At 39.8% G+C, this 17,425-nt stretch overlaps 1 protein-coding gene across 1 annotated transcript in view; it reads right to left on the reverse strand.

The window, feature by feature from the left end:
* The window catches only part of CSMD1 (CUB and Sushi multiple domains 1), a 1,986,149-nt gene that overhangs the window by 1,593,206 nt on the left and 375,518 nt on the right, over window positions 1-17,425 (reverse strand). The gene's annotated exons all lie outside the window — the stretch shown is intronic.

Here is a 17,425-nt window from a genome sequence, read left to right on the forward strand (position 1 = left end):
CCCGTGGCAAGGAGACAAATTGCACACTGTAGGGGATCACGTGGTCATGTCACTTTGTGCTCATCAGGAATTAAGAGGACACGTAAAGTGAGAACAGCCTAGTGATCCTGGAGGAAAAAAAAAAAACAGTATTTGTAAGTTGGAATAGACTCCACATCATTACAGAAGAAATAGAAGCTCAAATTTAAGTGGAACTTCTGCGTTCTATACGAACGCTCATCTTTTTACGCTAAATAAGTTTACAGTGTAATAAATACATGAAATTAGAAAAACTCATTGAGATATTAGGTCAATGTACATAAAAGTGTATTCCTTTTTATCACACTTCTTCACATTCCATTTGGTTATTTTATGTATCTGGCTACTTGAGGGAATGATATGTAACATATTTAACCACCAGCATGACTCACACGATGATCAGGGAAGACACTGACCAGATTTCCGTCCTTTGCACAGATGTTGAAAATGGCCCATGAGTCCTTAAAAGACAACTAGGACAGTAACAATGGTGACTATTTATGGAGTGGCTACGGAGAGCTACATGCTTTTCATACAGTATGTATCATAACAAAATAAGCAAATTATCTATATTTAAGAGATGCCTGAAGTTATATTCAGAGAGATTTGCATTCATTTATAAAGGTAACCCAACTAACAAGTGGTAGATTTAAGGTTCAAACCCAGATGTCTAGACCTGAAACACACATGGTCTCTTGCACGGCTCCTACTTCCGCTAGAAGGAGGTGTTCACATGCAATACCTGGAAATAAAGGTTTGGGTGTTGGTCCATGTAGCAAAGATCACCAAGTGTCCATGAACAGTTTGTGCTCCCCTTTTTCACCTGGGAAGTAGCACTGTGGTAGGGGCTACAGTTCACACCACTTCTTGCTTAGTGGGGCCACGTGGCTAAGTAATGCCCAGCAGAATGTGGGTGAACGTAGCAAACACCACTTCCATATCTAGCTTATGAAAACCTCCCACAGGGAACTCTATCCTCTCTCTTCCCTTCTGCCAGCTGGATTTTACCCTCCAGGATTACCCTGGGAGAAAGAGTAATGGGTACAGATTTTGTTATAGCTATGCCTTTGCAACAAAGTGTGAAGCCAAATATATAGTTAGCAGTAGCAAAGCTACTGATGGATAGGTGTCCTGTTTCAGAAGTAAATTCAGCTGATCATCAATGTCTTTTCCTAAATTCTGTTAACAGATATAGACAGATATTTGGCATGTTTTATCTATTTTAGTATATGGATTATAAACAAACACGGAGAAATAACTATTTCTTAATGAGTTTATCCAACCTAAAAAAACTTCCACAATTCTACGGTTTGTATTCAACATCAAAAAAGTATCTGTTGAATTAAGTACTAAACATTACCATAAACTACATAAAAAGTTGATAAAACTATTTTATAAAAAATGAGGGACTGGCATCCTTTTCTACTCATAGGAAGAGAAGGTGTAGACTTGTCTGTTTTTTATGGAAATTTGTGCATAAGGATATGTTGATTATAGCCTCAAACTTTGGAAGAAAAATCTCTCAATACTGGCCAGTTTATAGGTCTAGAAGATAGTCTATTTCACTCTTAAGCAAAAAGTTTCCTTATCACTACATGTTTATTGAATTTTGAGGAGATTCTCTTACTAAAAAACAAACAAACAAAACAAAAAAGTACAAATGTGCCCAAGGAAATTTCCCACTTAGATAAAAGGCATAAGAACAACACGGGGAGAAGAGAAATAACAAAAGAAAAGTTCGGGGATACTCAGGGAATTTCACCAATTTTTCAAACTCAGAGTCTATGCCTTGTCTCTCGTAGAAGAATGAATGGTTCTGCTTATTTAACTTGCTTCTTGGGTGCAAAAGATAGCTGCAACCCTCTTTGCCTCCATTTTATACACTGAGGTTAAAGAAAGTCAGTCATTGCGACCTGGACTAAAGTGGCGTCGATCTGTGAGTCCTGGAAGCATCTGCCAAAGTTGGCATTTTCATCAGTTACTTTTGTTTAAATCTTCACCATCTCTGATGCCCCTTCCACAAGTATCATTCTCATTTGGTTTTGAACCTGGTGACTTGATAGGAAAGGTGTGACATCACAAAAGAGGAAAAGGAGGCACAGGAATATTCTAAGACATTCGTATGGACGTACAACTGATAAGATGAAATATTAATCGCCGAATTCAAGTTCAATACTTTTATACCAGCCCTCAACATCTGTGAATTACTACATGGTGGGAGATTTTGCACTGATTTCTACACACGCTTCCCTGTAAGAGGAGGATAATTTCCATTCACCGCATTAGGACTCACGGTGCCTCCTCCAGGTGGAACTGGGGCATGTGCCCCATGAACGTGGCCCAGTGGACAGTGAGTAACCTCAACTGTCCCTCTGAGCAGGGACTCGGAGAGACGCTGTGAGTTTTGAGCAATCTGTCTTCTCTTTTTCTTTACCCCAAGAATGGCTCATCCCAAGTGCAAATAGCATATAGGAGGTCAGGGTGGTTTTTTCTCCCCTGGTTCTGGATGAGAAGCTACGTGGAGCAGAACCCAGGCTGGCGCATGCCACAGCCGACCCACGACCCACGGTGTGAGCAAGAATGAATCCCCTGCTGAAAGTTGACTCCACAGGTGGAAGGGGAGAGCTCCCCCCACCCCCAGTGAGCAACTGCACTCTCCGAAAGTTTTATCTTTACCTTCAAAATGACATTGGCTGGCAGGCATTCTCAAAGCAGCAAGAACAGAGACACAGATAAAGAATGTATCAGCAAAGTTACCAATTGCATTCATTGAGATAAGAGCCACAGGAAAACTGTGGTTTTGTTCTCCCTGCTCCCTAAGGCGAACTGGCTTAATGTGAAAATTATTTTCTCTTATTGCATGCCTTCAGGCATTGCATTTCCACCCAATGTCATTGAAAATTGATGTTGTGGGAGATTGTTTCATGGGATGAATATTCTCATTAGAGAAGAGGAAAGGGGCACTGCATAGGAGAACCACTCAAGATGTCTCAGACCAGAGCACAGAACAGGTAAAGCAGCGGAAGCAGGAATGTCTACTGCCAATAGAAACTGACTGCTAGTCTGTAGGTCTAAGAAATCGGACACAGGAACACATTGCTGGTATGTTTATAAAGGAGCACAGTTGAGACCTTAAGATAGCCAGCCACGTCTGGAATATTAAGAAGCATTTATGCATTCATATAATAAAAATATTAATATTAAGGGAAGTATTTATTATTACAATTATTGAGACAGGATGGAATAAAGAACTTCGCAAGGAGAGAAACTTGTATGAAATTCAGAGAAGTTGGAAGATCTTTCTTTTCATACTAGGACAAGTGGCAAATACTTCTTGACTTGAAATTTTTTAATTGTCTTAATGCCTTCATAGTTGAAGCCCAGGAAGAAGCCACTAGTATTTAAAGAGAGCTACAACCAAAAAATCTGTAATAAGCGTATTCTAGATAATGCCCTATAATCACCACTTTGGTGAAAAAACAAGTTAACTTTATCTTGTACTGATGAAAAATGACAAGAAAGATCATCTTTCAGTTTTTACTGTTATGAGAAATGTATTGATGGAACAGAATGCAACACCATGATATTCAAATTATTTGATGATTTACTCCATTATTTAATAATTAAATACTATTGATTCCCCCATTGAAATTCTACAGATTTAAACAGAAGTATGATTCTAATTCTAAATAACTAATGAAAGAATGGTGATTTACCTATGATGAAACCCGTAAGAGCTGAAATTTTTTTATGGAGACACTGCTACATTTATAAATTAAAGCAAATATGAATTCTAATTGTTTTTATGAAATGAAACAAATCTCAACTGAAATCACATGCTTAAAAATATTGCCTTATATCCTAGAGAAATAGACAAAAATGCTCTCTTGATCCGTGACCTACCATGAATATTTCATGTTCTTTGTATTTCTTTACATTTCACTCAATTTTTTATGTTCAATTCCATTTTATCTTAAAAATTATGATTTGTTAACTTCTTAAAACTCATATCAAATCTTACACATGAAGGTAAATCTTCATTTAAAATGTATGTTAGCTAACCACTTGGATTCCTAGAAATAGTGAGAAACAATAAAGCATTATTACACTTTCATAAGAAATCCTAGGGATAAAAGGGGGGAAAAAGAACTACTACATGACCTCTCAATCTCTTTTAGTTAGCTTTGCAAAATACTTAATGCAAAATGTGAAAATAGAATGAAAATAATCATCTCAGCCAACATTATCTCAAAATGATGTTGTCTGTCATATCAAATAGTATGATCTTCCTCAGATTCTAAATGCTGGGTAGCATGCTAGTCAGGAAGATTCTTCCTCAGGGAAAAGATAAAGGATGATTTTGGTTGCCAGTGATGTTGGAATAAAACACGAAAATTTCCAACATTTCAAAGAGCAACATGTATTTTAAATACCATGTGGAAGAGCAAGTTTTAATTTACAAGTACTACTTTTGAGAATTTTTTGCATGTGAATGAATTTCTAAGTGAATGCTCATTAACATAGGTTTATATATGTGCTTCTAAATAATTTACAAAGTTGGCATTTTATAATCTGTTTACTATATAAGTTTGATTTTTAGAAACTGGAAGGATACATATCAATTTATTGACCATTGTTAACTTTGGGTCGTAGATCTAGAAATGATTTTTTATTCTTTATATTTGTGTCTATATTCTAAAACATTAGTTTTACAATTATAAACCCATTCCAACGTCCTTATATCATCAGAAATGTAGACATGACTATCCTGTCCTGCAGCATTTAGGCTTTAACCTCTTTATCAGAGATGCACATAAGATAAAGCCCAATGGACATCAGGCATTACGGTCTATGCGATGAAGCAGGAATCTGCATTAACTTTTCTTAAAAGTATATTATTCATCAAGAGTAAAGATTAATGCCTCTAGGAAGAAGGGTCAAGTTCACGTGTTTCTGCTGCTGTTTGCAGAGGTCCGTTTCTTACGGTTATTAGCTTCTATCTTGACTATGATTATAACAGCTATAAACAAGTGAACATTTTTTAATTTTCGTAAATCTTCAATCTGTCAAGACAAAACCTAGCTAAAATCTCTAATAAGCATTTTCTAGATGAAGCCTTATTTATTCAAAAATGACACTTTAAGCCATGGATCTCAGAATGAAAAGTAATCAGAAACAATCTGTTCGTCATCCTTCCATGTTAGGATGCTGATTTGGAACTGATAAGGACACATGGATTTAATGGGAATATTTATGCATGAAACATTATTTGCAGTTAACTTTGTAAAATTCTAAAACGTAAATGTTCCTTGCTCATTATTGAGTTCTGTCTCCTTTTTCCTTAGCCCAGCATCTGTAAAGAATGGAAGATCCTTGATAGCAAAAGGCAGTTATTCAGGATTTTCTGTGGCCTCTGATTGTATCTGGGGCTCACAGTCTCGTCTGCACCCGTCAGACTCTGCCAGATTTGTGATTCGTCCTTGAGGGTTTGTGCCAGGGATGAAAAGGCCCTCCTGCGGGGCTGTCCAGAAAGCTTAGGCAACAACCCTCATCATGTCTGGTGGCTGGCCACCAAAAGTCCTACCTAAGTCCTGCTGAGCTACTGTGCACTTTAACAATTACTTGCACAGATTACAGAAAGGATCTAGAGTGTACAAATAAAGACTGCAATGAGTGTATCATGGGGATCACAGCGTACAGAAAAGAGAGAACATTTTCAAATATACTCTAAATTTAAGACAACAAGCGTTAAGTATGTTAACTTGACAAATAGGACAATGAGTCCAAATGATGTCATGTTAGCCCGACAGAGCTCCCTGCGAGATTTTTCATATTTGGCTTTCTTTTAACCTGAACCCACACTGAATTGTTACCAATGCTGCAGTTTTGCCGCACGCTCTCTTAGACGTCCTTACAAATAGCAGAAAAACTGGATCAAGGTGAACGTGAGAATCTAGGACATCTGTTCTCAGCCGTGTGCATCAGCGGTTACAATCTGTCCCGTATGGCGGCCCATGTTTTGCCTGACTAGGTCGCATTACAAAGGAAAATCGGCGACCAAGAAGTAGTCCACACTAGGCTTTCACCGACAAAGACCGAATCACGTATGCCTGGCTCTGTTGTCGGCCTGTCTGTGCTCACACTGAACACTTATCCCCAGAAGCCAAATCAAGGTGAGTCCTGTAAAGCTCGTTACGCAGGAACTGGAGGACCACTCACTAGAGAATGAGCGATATAATACCCCACGACGATCCTGATTGTGGTCATTTCTCTTAGCTCTGCTCCCTTCTATGAAGCTCCCTTCCTCATCAGGAAGTCTGAATAGTGCAAGTGATTTACCCGTTGACAGTGGTCAACGGGTAAATCACAATCCCAAACAGGATAACGATCCCATCACTAAAGGGACTGCGGACAAAATGACAAACACTCAATGGAAGCAGACCTGGCATTTTCTACCACCACATTCAGCTTCAAAATGTTCTTACAATTTAAAAATAGACACTTTTACTCTGTAGCCCCTGCAAGGCATAGAAATGGTGGACCTCCACTCTGTGGCCTCTGACTTCTCACTCCGGGGATAGGGATGGCGAGGCCCCCCTCCAGCTCTCAAGCGCTGGCGGGTGGAATTTGATGGTAGTAAAGCTCTCGTGTTGTCACTGCTGTGTCAGAGCACCGTCAAATGAGTCTGGGGCAGTGGCATTTGGAATATTCCCAAGATCAAACCTGGGAGGAGGAGACACGCTTTTGAAAGGAGCATGCCCTAGACAGGCAGGGGCAGAGCTGACTCACGCGGCACTGGGAGGGAGGGGGCCAGCCAGCCAGGAACCCCCGGACTCCCTGGACATGTATCTATTCTGGAAGCCGCAGAGGGAGGCAGGACAGAGTGCTGAGGGACTTGCACAAACAGTTCACACTTGCCCCGCAGTTCCAAACCCCAGGACGTGTAACTCTCCTTTGACCCCTCTACCCAGCTCCCTGCGCTTTGTATGGTTGAGATTTAAGGAGAAACAGGATCCATTTAGAAATAAAAGTGAAACTCAGCCAAGGGACTGGATGTTAGAAATAGGGTCTCTTTGAAAATGATTTCTTCATGAGTTGGCAAGGAAACAGTAAAGGAAAAGGGAGAGAAAAGAGAAGAGCTCCGTTCAGTGCCAGGGGCACAGCTCGCAGCCTGTCCCCGGCTCCCTGGCTGCATATTGGTGACCACGTGACGCCAGCCCTCCGCCACTCTCAGCTGTGTGTGTGGCTGGATATGCGGACAGAGGAAGGTGGCCAATGGCAGCAGTGCTGTCCGCTGCTGAAAAGCAGCAAGACCCTCCCAAGGACCAGAGAATATTAGAGAGTTACTTGAAATAAGCCAGAGGAGGCAGGTGGGGGCTGAACACTGCAATAAGCCACCAATAAACCACCTTTGTTCACTTGGACAACTTTTGCATGGGATCTTCCAGGATTGTTCTATCCTCCAGTTCTACATCTGGGAGTAGTAAAATTGGAAATAATCAGAAAACAAACTGTATCATCTCCCAAAAACTAGAGAATGACTTTTATAAATCCAGAAATATGCTGCTTCCATTAAAAATGAACTAAAAATAAATCTTCAAAATTTCCGTTATTAGCAATGCCTAATTTCATTGTAGGTAAGTTGATCTTACACATAAAATGCATAAAATTGTGAAACTTGCTAGGATGCTGAGTTTTCATGATGTAGCACCATGTTTAAAGCAACTCAATGATAATGTCTAAAAACAGAATATTTACTCTTTAATTCTGTTATTTTTTTACTCACACATAAACTCATTCACTGGACCAATATTGATGGAGTGCTGATTGGGTTTCAAGCATTTTTTTCAGCCTTGGGAATACAGTGAATAGAAAAGACCAGATCCTTGTACTGAAGAAGCTTAAAATCTCATGGTTGCAGGGGTGGGGGTAGATAATGAGAAAATGAATAAGTATAAATCTTTGGGTGATAAGTATAAAATATGAAAGAAAACATATAACAGAAAACATATTTGGTATTTTCAGAGCATCAGGGGCTAAGGAATACAAGGGCACAAGTTGATTCTGTTTTATAGAGCTGACGACAAGTCTGATGAAAGTGAGGGAGAGCTCGGTCCTTGCTGGAGTAGAATGTTCCAGGTGAACACTCCAAGGAGTGTTCCTGGTGTGCTCAGAAGGAACAGCAGAAGCAGGGGTGGGGGGGTGAAGAGGGCAGGCAATGCAGCTGGAATTTAGACAAGAGGAGGATGGCAGGAGAGCAGAACAGACCCCAGATTTCATAGGGCAAGCTAAGGAGTTTGGCTTTTGCTTCAAAGAAGATGGAAAGCCATGGAAATGGTTTGAGCAGAGGAGTCCCATGACCTGATGTCAGTGGGCAAAGGTGCTCTCTGGCTGGCACCGTGAGCTGTTAGGCACACAGATAGCAGCAGGGAAATGGCTAGAAGGTACTCTCATGATCCAGGTGAGCCATGGTGGTGGCTTCACCATGCTGTACAGGTAAAGGTCATGAAAAGGCGGCATGTTCTGAAGAAGTGTTGAAGTTCATCTTAGTCTGTCTGGGCTTCTATAACAAAACACTCCACAGTAAGTAGCTTATGAACAACAGAAATTTCCCACAGTTCTGGAGGCTGATGTCTGAGATCAGGGCGCCAGCTTGGTCAGGTAAGGGCTGGTTCATAGACGGCCATCCCCTAGCTGTACCCTCTCATGGAGGAAGAGATGAGGGAGCTCTGTGGGGCACTGACCCCATTCAAGAGTCTCCACACTCATGACTAACCACCTCCCAGGGCCACACCCCCTAACACCATCCCCTTGGGGACTAAGATTTCAACATATGAATTTGGTGGTGGGGGGAGACACACATTCAGACCACAGCAAAAGAAGAGCTGATGTAATTGGCTGATGGGTTGAACATGGTGTTTAAGAGAAAGTCAAGAAAATGATTATTTGGGGGGTTCAAGTGTTGAATCCCCATAATATACAGCAGCTTTGCAATTAAAGACTACTCTTTGCCATCATCAAGGTAAGGAACACCAGTATTTATATTATTAATAATCATCTTAGCAATCTTCACAGTAAATTTTTAATTATTATTTATAAAACAAAGTCCTAAAGTCTTCCTTGTGGAATAATGGAAATTACCCTTCAAGCATTTATGAAATTAAGCATGCTGCAGTGGATTTTCTCTTGTGAGTTAATGTATTTCCTTAATTAGTCTGCTTTCAGGAAGTTTGGAAGTACCCAGTTTAATGTGTGACGCACCTGATAACAGCAAGGATACATGAGCTGAACAGGTTATGTCCTACAGAACTGGGAACTAGATCACCCATTTGCTTGTTTTAATTGACCATTTTAAAAATGTATCTAAAGTTAAATACTCCGAATGCTATTTGATGGAACTCTGGGAAATACTAGCATACTTTTTGTTCAAGTGTTATAAGGACCACAGCATACTTGAATGACAACGAAAAAATCAGAGAAATAGGATTAAAATGCCGCACTTCCCATTTTTGTGCTTTAGTTTCCTTGTTCTTAAAAAGAGGCACTAACTCTGGTGATCCCAGAGGTCCTTACTAGCTGATATTTTATTATATTGATATGTTAGTAATTTGGCAAGTAGATATTCAAAAGCTTTTATCCTAGATTTTGCTAAACACTGTATATACAAAAGTGAGAATAATTGACTACAGACATTATGGAGAATGAACCTATCAAAATGGCATATGTTTAAAATTCTATTCCTATAAATCCAGTACGTTGCAAAGATTTTATGTTGCTTGTAAGTTGCCAATGTGAGAACAATTAAAATAAGGAAACAAAAAAAAATGAAACAATGGGGCGCCTGGGTGGCACAGCAGTTAGGCGTCTGCCTTCGGCTCAGGGCGTGATCCTGGCGTTATGGGATTGAGCCTCACATCAGGCTCCTCTGCTAGGAGCCTGCTTCTTCCTCTCCTACTCCCCCTGCTTGTGTTCCCTCTCTCGCTGGCTGTCTCTATCTCTGTCAAATAAATAAATAAAATCTTTAAAAAAAAAAAATGAAACAATAAAGGGGCATGAAGAATTACCCCAGAAACAAACAAATGAATATCAGGTAGGAATCCATTACAGCTGAGCATCAAACAGGGCCCTGGGACTTTTTTTAATATATTTTAAGATTGCATTTATTTATTTATTTATTTAGTTATTTATATATTTATTTGACAGAGAGAGGGAACACAAGCAAATGGTCCCATGGCTATTTATTTTATGTTTGGGTTGTAATTCAACACTTCGTTTGTTTTTTTAAGGATTTTATATATTTATTTGACAGAGAGAGAGAGACCGCGAGAGAGCATGAGCAGGGGGGAGGGGCAGAGGCACAAGCAGACACTCCACTGAGCAGGGAGCCTGATGCGGGGCTCAATCCCAGGACACTGGGACATGACCTGAGCTGAAGGCAGATGCTTAACTGACTGAGCCACCCAGGGGTCCCGGCCCTGGGACTTCTAATAACTATGGGGAAAATGGAAGAGCAATGAGATGTGCTACTTTCCTCACCTAAAATAAAAGGAACGATCTCATTTAAAAGGCAATTATCCGTAGATATAGGAAGGGTATCAAAACCTCCAATAGCTTTGCACAAGCTACAGGAATGACCTTCTGGTACTAAAGGGGAGGTATCCAGCACTATTCTAAGCATGTTACGTGCACTGATCAGTTAATCCTCCTAACAGCTCTATGCAGTGATGTTCAAAAATATATTCATTTTATGGATGAAGATGGACTGCCAAAGGGGCCAGGTGTCTTCCCTGGGGACAGATGGCTAATACAGAGGGAGAATTCAGAACCAAGTCAGTGGCTCCAGAATGCGGGCTGGACCTCTGGATCACTGTGCTCCAGAATGCGGGCTGGACCTCTGGATCACTGTGCTGTATGTATTAGCAATACCTCATACATGTACTGTAATTGCTGATTTGTCTCCCATAGATTTCTTCTGTTTTTGTAAATGTATATTGACTGAAATTCATGGCATCGAACCTGGAAATACCTAATTATCGATGGAACATTTGAGTCCTCAATGAATTAGCTTTGTATTAATTAAAAAATTAAGGTCTATAGTTTTAACAGCTTTTAAAATGGTTCTTCTTGACTAAACTGCCAAATAGATGTTACTTAATCTAACAACACTTCTTATGTTGCTTTTTTAAAAATTTGGGATGGCATGCCCACAGATGAATAAGCAACTGCATGCAGAGCTAAAAACCTTAATTTTGTTTGTAAAATAACTTTAATGATATTTAATTACCCATGAAGAGTGATAAGAATAAACCCCTATGTTGGAAACTGCACTTAATGAAATTTTGCATTTTTAAACTAACAAGTGCATGCTTCTTCCAGAAAACAGCAATAATTTCTCCCTTGAAAAGTAACTTTTTTTTTTTTTGGTTGAATTACAAAAACTTCAGATACGTAAAAGAGGCCATAGATAATGGCCCTCTTTCTCCTTCCCGTGGAGATAAATACAGTTAAAATTTGGTTGTACATCCTTCTAGATGTCTGTCAACAGATCTAGGTATGGGTCTAAATGAGTACAGTCTTAACTTTTAAATATAATGGATATCTTACTACAAGTAATATTTGCTAATATGCCTTTCATTTAACATGTTGTGACAATCTTTTCTTATCAGTAACTAAGACCTTTGCCCAACTTACGGACATCGCTACCTTTCTGTGGTCGTCCAGTGATGCCTAATGAGCATCTGGTTGGTTCATGATTATTTCATATTTGAAACACCAGCTCTGGAAGATTCCTTGAACTTACCTCTTTCCAGTGTATTTCCTTTCCCTAGAAGAGCTTAAATTTGAAACTTATGAAACTAGATAAGTTTATGAAGACTTTTCATACAAACTGCCAAACTGTCTTCCCCAAAATGTTTCCACTCCTCACTACTTGGACATATGAGCATCGCTTTCCTGTTAACATTCCATAAATGTCAGCTATTTTGTTAAGGGAGAAAAAAAGGTTTTTTCATTCAAGGTACATTTCTGTCATGACTAAAAGTTATATTTTAACATTTTTTGTTGTTTTATTCTCATATGAGTTCTCTCTTTAAAATGCAACAAAATTACTCACTACTTCCCTTCTGCTTTTTATAAATATTCTAATTTAATCCTAGTTTAAAATGGTAATTCCTCACCAGGCATCAAAGACCCTAACATTTAATTTGCAGCTTAAAGGTCAACTGGAAATCAGATACCCATTTCACATTCTCTATAAATTACTTGTGAAGGTATTCTTGAATTTGGCATAATTTGTTTTTCTTTGCCTTGTATGTGCTCAGTTCTGAAATAGAGAAGAAATGAATAGTTTGATCTGAATGAGAAGAATGCCAGGCTTCCCTCTTCTCCGTCAGAGGTGATGATGGCTGAGAGCTGGGAAGAAAATCTGTCCTCCTTGGGAGCAGAGGTGCTATCCTGCCCCTGGACACGAAGGGACAGCAAGCCTGCACTTGGAGAGTGCTGGACGGTGCACGTAGACCCACGGCCTTCCTCCATTCTCTTACTAATCACTACACTTGCAGCCCAGGTTTCTCTGCACTGAGGACAGGGAGGAATCCTAAATAAGTGGGGTATGAACTTGGGCCAGCAATGCAGCCAGAATCAGCAAACAGGTAGGAAACCCAGCCCCCAAGGTGATGGTGTTAGGGGTGTGGCACTGAAGGGAATGGGGTCCTGAGGGTACGGCCCCAGGAATGGGATTAAGGGCCCTCCTTAAAGAGACTTTGAGAGCTGCCAGCCCCCTCCTCCACGTGAGGACACAGTCTGGGGGCTGGGACCAGGAAGTGGGCTCTCACCAGACTCCAGATCTTCACACGGTGAGGTCTGGGACTTCCCTGCCTCCTGAACTGTGCGAAGCGCAGTTTAAACTCACCACCTGCTCCGTCGTCAGAGCAGCCCAAGTGGGTCCAAAACGAGGAATAGCTGACTCTTCTTTGATGCAGTTAAGAGGTTAAACAGAAGCCTGTCTTTGGAATCAGAGCACATTAGAATACGTGCTCCTGGTTTTCTGAAGGTGATAGGAAGACACTTCACGTATTAATTAGCTGAATCATTGATGGCACGACACAGTGGCCAAAGATCTAATTTAAAAAAAAACAAAAAAGGTAGTAACATGGAATAGATTCTCCCTTAAAATTCCAGTTGAGCCATCTTTGTGTGGACTAAACATGCTCTCCATCAGGTGTGGGTTTCTGTGTGTTACTTTTCTAGGATTTTTATCACAGCTGAGTAAACACACACATACACGATTTTTCAATGGAAAACTTTTGCCCTTCACATCAGAGAGTAAGAACTACTCCATTTCATTTAAATAACGTCCAGTTGGTGAGACGGAAGACAATTTGGAGTCTACAAATTATTGTTTGTAATTAGTGACAATGGGATCACGGCAGGTGTGTAACTAGTGTTGTCTGCACATTGAGGTCTCCGGACCGGATACCACAGTGGGCCAGGCCAACAGTTGCCATAATCACCTGCACACTCACGCATACGGAAGACTGAGCGAGCAGCCGGGACTTGGTGACATCCCCCTGCTGGTAAGTTTCACTGTGAGCCTGGGTCCGCTGCCCCCAGACAGCTTTACTCCATTTATCCAGGCCCAGAAATGCACCACAGAGTCCCCGTGTGCCACAGAGCATCTCATCAGAGAACACGGCTGCAAACCAACGCATCCCCTCTCATGCTGACTCAAAGTTACGTAATAGCTGATCAGGTGCTTGGTTTTTCCCTGCTGTCTCTTTGTTAAGTGATTTGAGCAGGGTTTGCTTGACAACCCTTAATGAATTACATGCAACAAAGAGTCAATTTTCTGTCAAATGGCAGCAGCGAATCATTCACACAGGCACAAGTAGAAGCCTAAGTATTAAATTCCGGTCCTTAACTGACTTTCTTCCTCTCTCCTAGTACAGGACCATAGAAAGATTGAGATTTATATCGGAAATGGCACAATGGCAGACTTATTTTTGAAGGCAGAAGGCCAGCCTCCCTCCAAACATCCACTTCTGTTCCTGTAATTCAGCACTGGGGAGTTTCTCTTCTCCGTTATGGATTAATAACCCAGAGTCCTTATGGAAAACAGGGAGAAAAGGAGCCCTGAAAGTATTGTATACATAATTAATAGAGTTTAGCCTTGACAGTTTACTGACAGACGGATGTGAGAGTTAGTTATCAGAGGCAGTAAGGCCAATAAACATACAGGCATGGACAATAACAAGACATCAGTTGCATGACAAACACATTTCTTAGGAAGAAAAAGGGCATTGGAGGGCAGCCAAGGGCATTGTATCCTTAGGATCTAGACCAAGAACTCATTGCTCTCTCCCCGTTTGAGTTTGGGCCCTAAATAGACTGTGTGCTAAGGTTAAAAGCAGGCAGAAAGTTCTTTACTAGAGATTCTGTCCCCATGGTCATGGTTGTCATTCCTGCTGAGAGGGGAGGGGACAGACAAGAGGTCCCCCAGGACCCGCGTCAGTCCCTAGAACTTGCTTTCTAGTTGTGCCTGAGCAAATTCTTTCACCTCTAACCTGTTTTTCTCATTTTTAAGACTGAGATACTAATGAGGATTTTGGAAGATGATGCATGCAAAATCATCTAGAATGTGGAATTCACCAGCTAAACATGAGCTGAGTAGGACTCCATACTCCCAGACACACACACACACACCAGAAAATGGGACAGATATTTTCTTAAAATACTCAATTGAGCAAGAAAGATTAAAGTTTCTTACCTAAAAAGACGTTTTAAAATACAATATATCTACAGCATTTTAAATGCATGAAACTTACTAAAAGGAAATAAAATATTCACTTTTTTGAAAAATTTGTCGTCTTATATGGAAACTAAAGGCTATCCCATCTTTTCCTTACAGTAAAAATCGTTCCATCTCAGATAATGTTCTAAGATGTTCCTAATTTTCTGTTTTATCTGAAAAACAATCATATTTGTAGCACAAAGTAATTTAACCTGAAAGTTAGAATCCGTGGACTCTAATGACTTTATACTCATTTTCAGATAAGAAAAATTCCCTATTTGTCTCAGACCCACAAACCCATACAATCCATTAGTGCCTCTGTAACTCCATGATGTAAAATAAATGGGGCACAATGAAAAGGAAAAGCAATTACTTATTTCAAATCTATTATCACCCTTGCACTCTCAATGCAGAGAGAAACAAAAGTGACCATGAGCGTGTATTCAAGTGTGCAAAGCCCCCACGTACCTGTGTGCCCCTACACACGCATGCACGTACACAGGCTAACTTCTCTAGCTTCTGTGTTGTGTATCACTAACAAGTCTCTTCACGATGGACTTAAACAGCATTTCCCCTGGAGGCTGAAAAGGCTCCCCAGTACAGGTGGCAGACAGGACTGGGGTTTATTCCCATCTTCTGCGTGAAGAAATTACGGAAGTACTGTTCACTGGCTTATGCAAAGGAAAATGGTTATTTAGAAATGCAAAAAAGTTTCCTGACTTAGATCACCGTAATTTAATTGCCTAGAAATGTTCAATTCTTAATCATAAAGTCATCAAACTATTAGGCAGATCCAATCTCTTATTCAACAGTCAACAAGTATTTGAGAGCTAGCTTCAGGTCTCCCCACACTAGGAAGAAAGAAACTGAATCCCAATCAAAAGAACAACTACACCCCAAAGTCCTTAGTAAATAAATAAGTTTTAGGGTTGAAAGGTGTGATTTCCTTATGTCATCTTCAATAACCAAACTAGTTTAATTGCACGAAGCTGTCTTTATGATAACCCAAGAATATAAAAAATAAAACTTCATTTCGGTGAGTTGCATTTCAGTGTTTAAAATGATGCTTTTCATCTTGCTCCTGATAGCTGATAGTAAGAGATCAGAAAGGGGATGGTTACTATTTCAAAAGGATTATTTTTTAACTATAGCAGATGGACTTAGAGTCTTCAATAATTTAGAAGCCGTTCCTATAAACTGAGACCGAGTCTCTAGCAGGAGACATTTTTAAATCGTGATTAACTTATATATATATATATATATATATATATAAGTTAATTCCCAAAATAAAACCATTGTAATCCTACCCAAGAGTTCTCAGTTCACGGTGTGTCCCATCTAAGTCCCAACAACTTAGAAGCCATCCTGATGAGTGCCCCCTTTGTCGCTGCTAAAGAAAACACTGAAACAATCATTCCAAAAATGTTGTTTTCTTGGTAAAGTTCTATATTCTACATGAGCATTCTGAGACTCGAGAAAGGTGAACAGTGGACCCATCCCAGAGGTCTGTCCTGACCTGAATGAAACCCTTCCTCAGACCAAACAGACAAGATGTCACCCCACCCTTTTTCTTCTGAACTCCCCCATCACTGAAGAGGCATGAAGGAGGCAGGTCCTGGCCTCCGATATGCAGAGCACCTCAATAGCTCCAGCTCATTTTTATGAGGAAAAAATAATTATTTTAAGCTGGTTACATACCTGTTTTTCATGCTTGCTCTCTAATGAAGAACCTAAACTATACCAAACACCAAGATTTCCTCACTCCTGCATTTCAGCAAAATATCATTTTTGATAATGTTCCATAGACTACAGTTAAGGGGGGGGGGGAAAAAAAACACCTCTAAGGTACAGGAAATGGTCCAGCTAGTAATGAGAGCCTACGATGGACACCCCATAGCCTGAGAGTGAGGGACATTGAATTGGTTTATTTTAGGGACACTGTGATTCATCAGTTACTTACCAATCCAAATCTTGGATTATCATTTACCACTTATTTACCAAGTGGTGAAGATCAACCCTACTTTCATTATTTTGAGAAACAAAAGGAAAAAGTTAAAGGCAAGAAATTCATTTTAGTTTTTTGAGCTGTTTTTTTTTTCCCCTGACATTTGATCAACTTTTAAGTTACAGCTTGTTTTAATCTTACATGGGATACATAATGCAACAGGTATGTTTAACAGCCGATGGCAAATCTATTCAAAACAGTGGTTAGTTCTGCTTTATTTTGCTGCATATATTCCTTAACATTCCATATATGGCTTCTAATAGATTTCTAAATTTTTTTTTAATTGACTGTAGTTTAGACTTGTTTTAGAAATAGGTTTTTGACCACAATTATATGATTTAATTTTTTAAACGTTTATAATTTTTTTGGAAACTAAGATAAGCTGTATTTTTATTCCTGCCATCTGCTCTGTCATTTTTATCCGAGCTACTCTTCACAGTTCTATACAAATAGATGAATAAAGAAAATATAAATAAAATCCTTAAGAGCTTTTACATTCCTTTCTTTGAAACAGTAAAAAACTGATCTAGGTTTTACCAGAAAAGCTTAAATTCCAAAGGGCAATGAAATAGAAACCAGAGTTGGCTCTAATAGTATGTAATAGCATCGAGAAC

The sequence above is a fragment of the Ailuropoda melanoleuca genome, chromosome 18, assembly GCF_002007445.2.
Source record: "Ailuropoda melanoleuca isolate Jingjing chromosome 18, ASM200744v2, whole genome shotgun sequence".
Taxonomy (NCBI): Eukaryota; Metazoa; Chordata; class Mammalia; order Carnivora; family Ursidae; genus Ailuropoda; species Ailuropoda melanoleuca.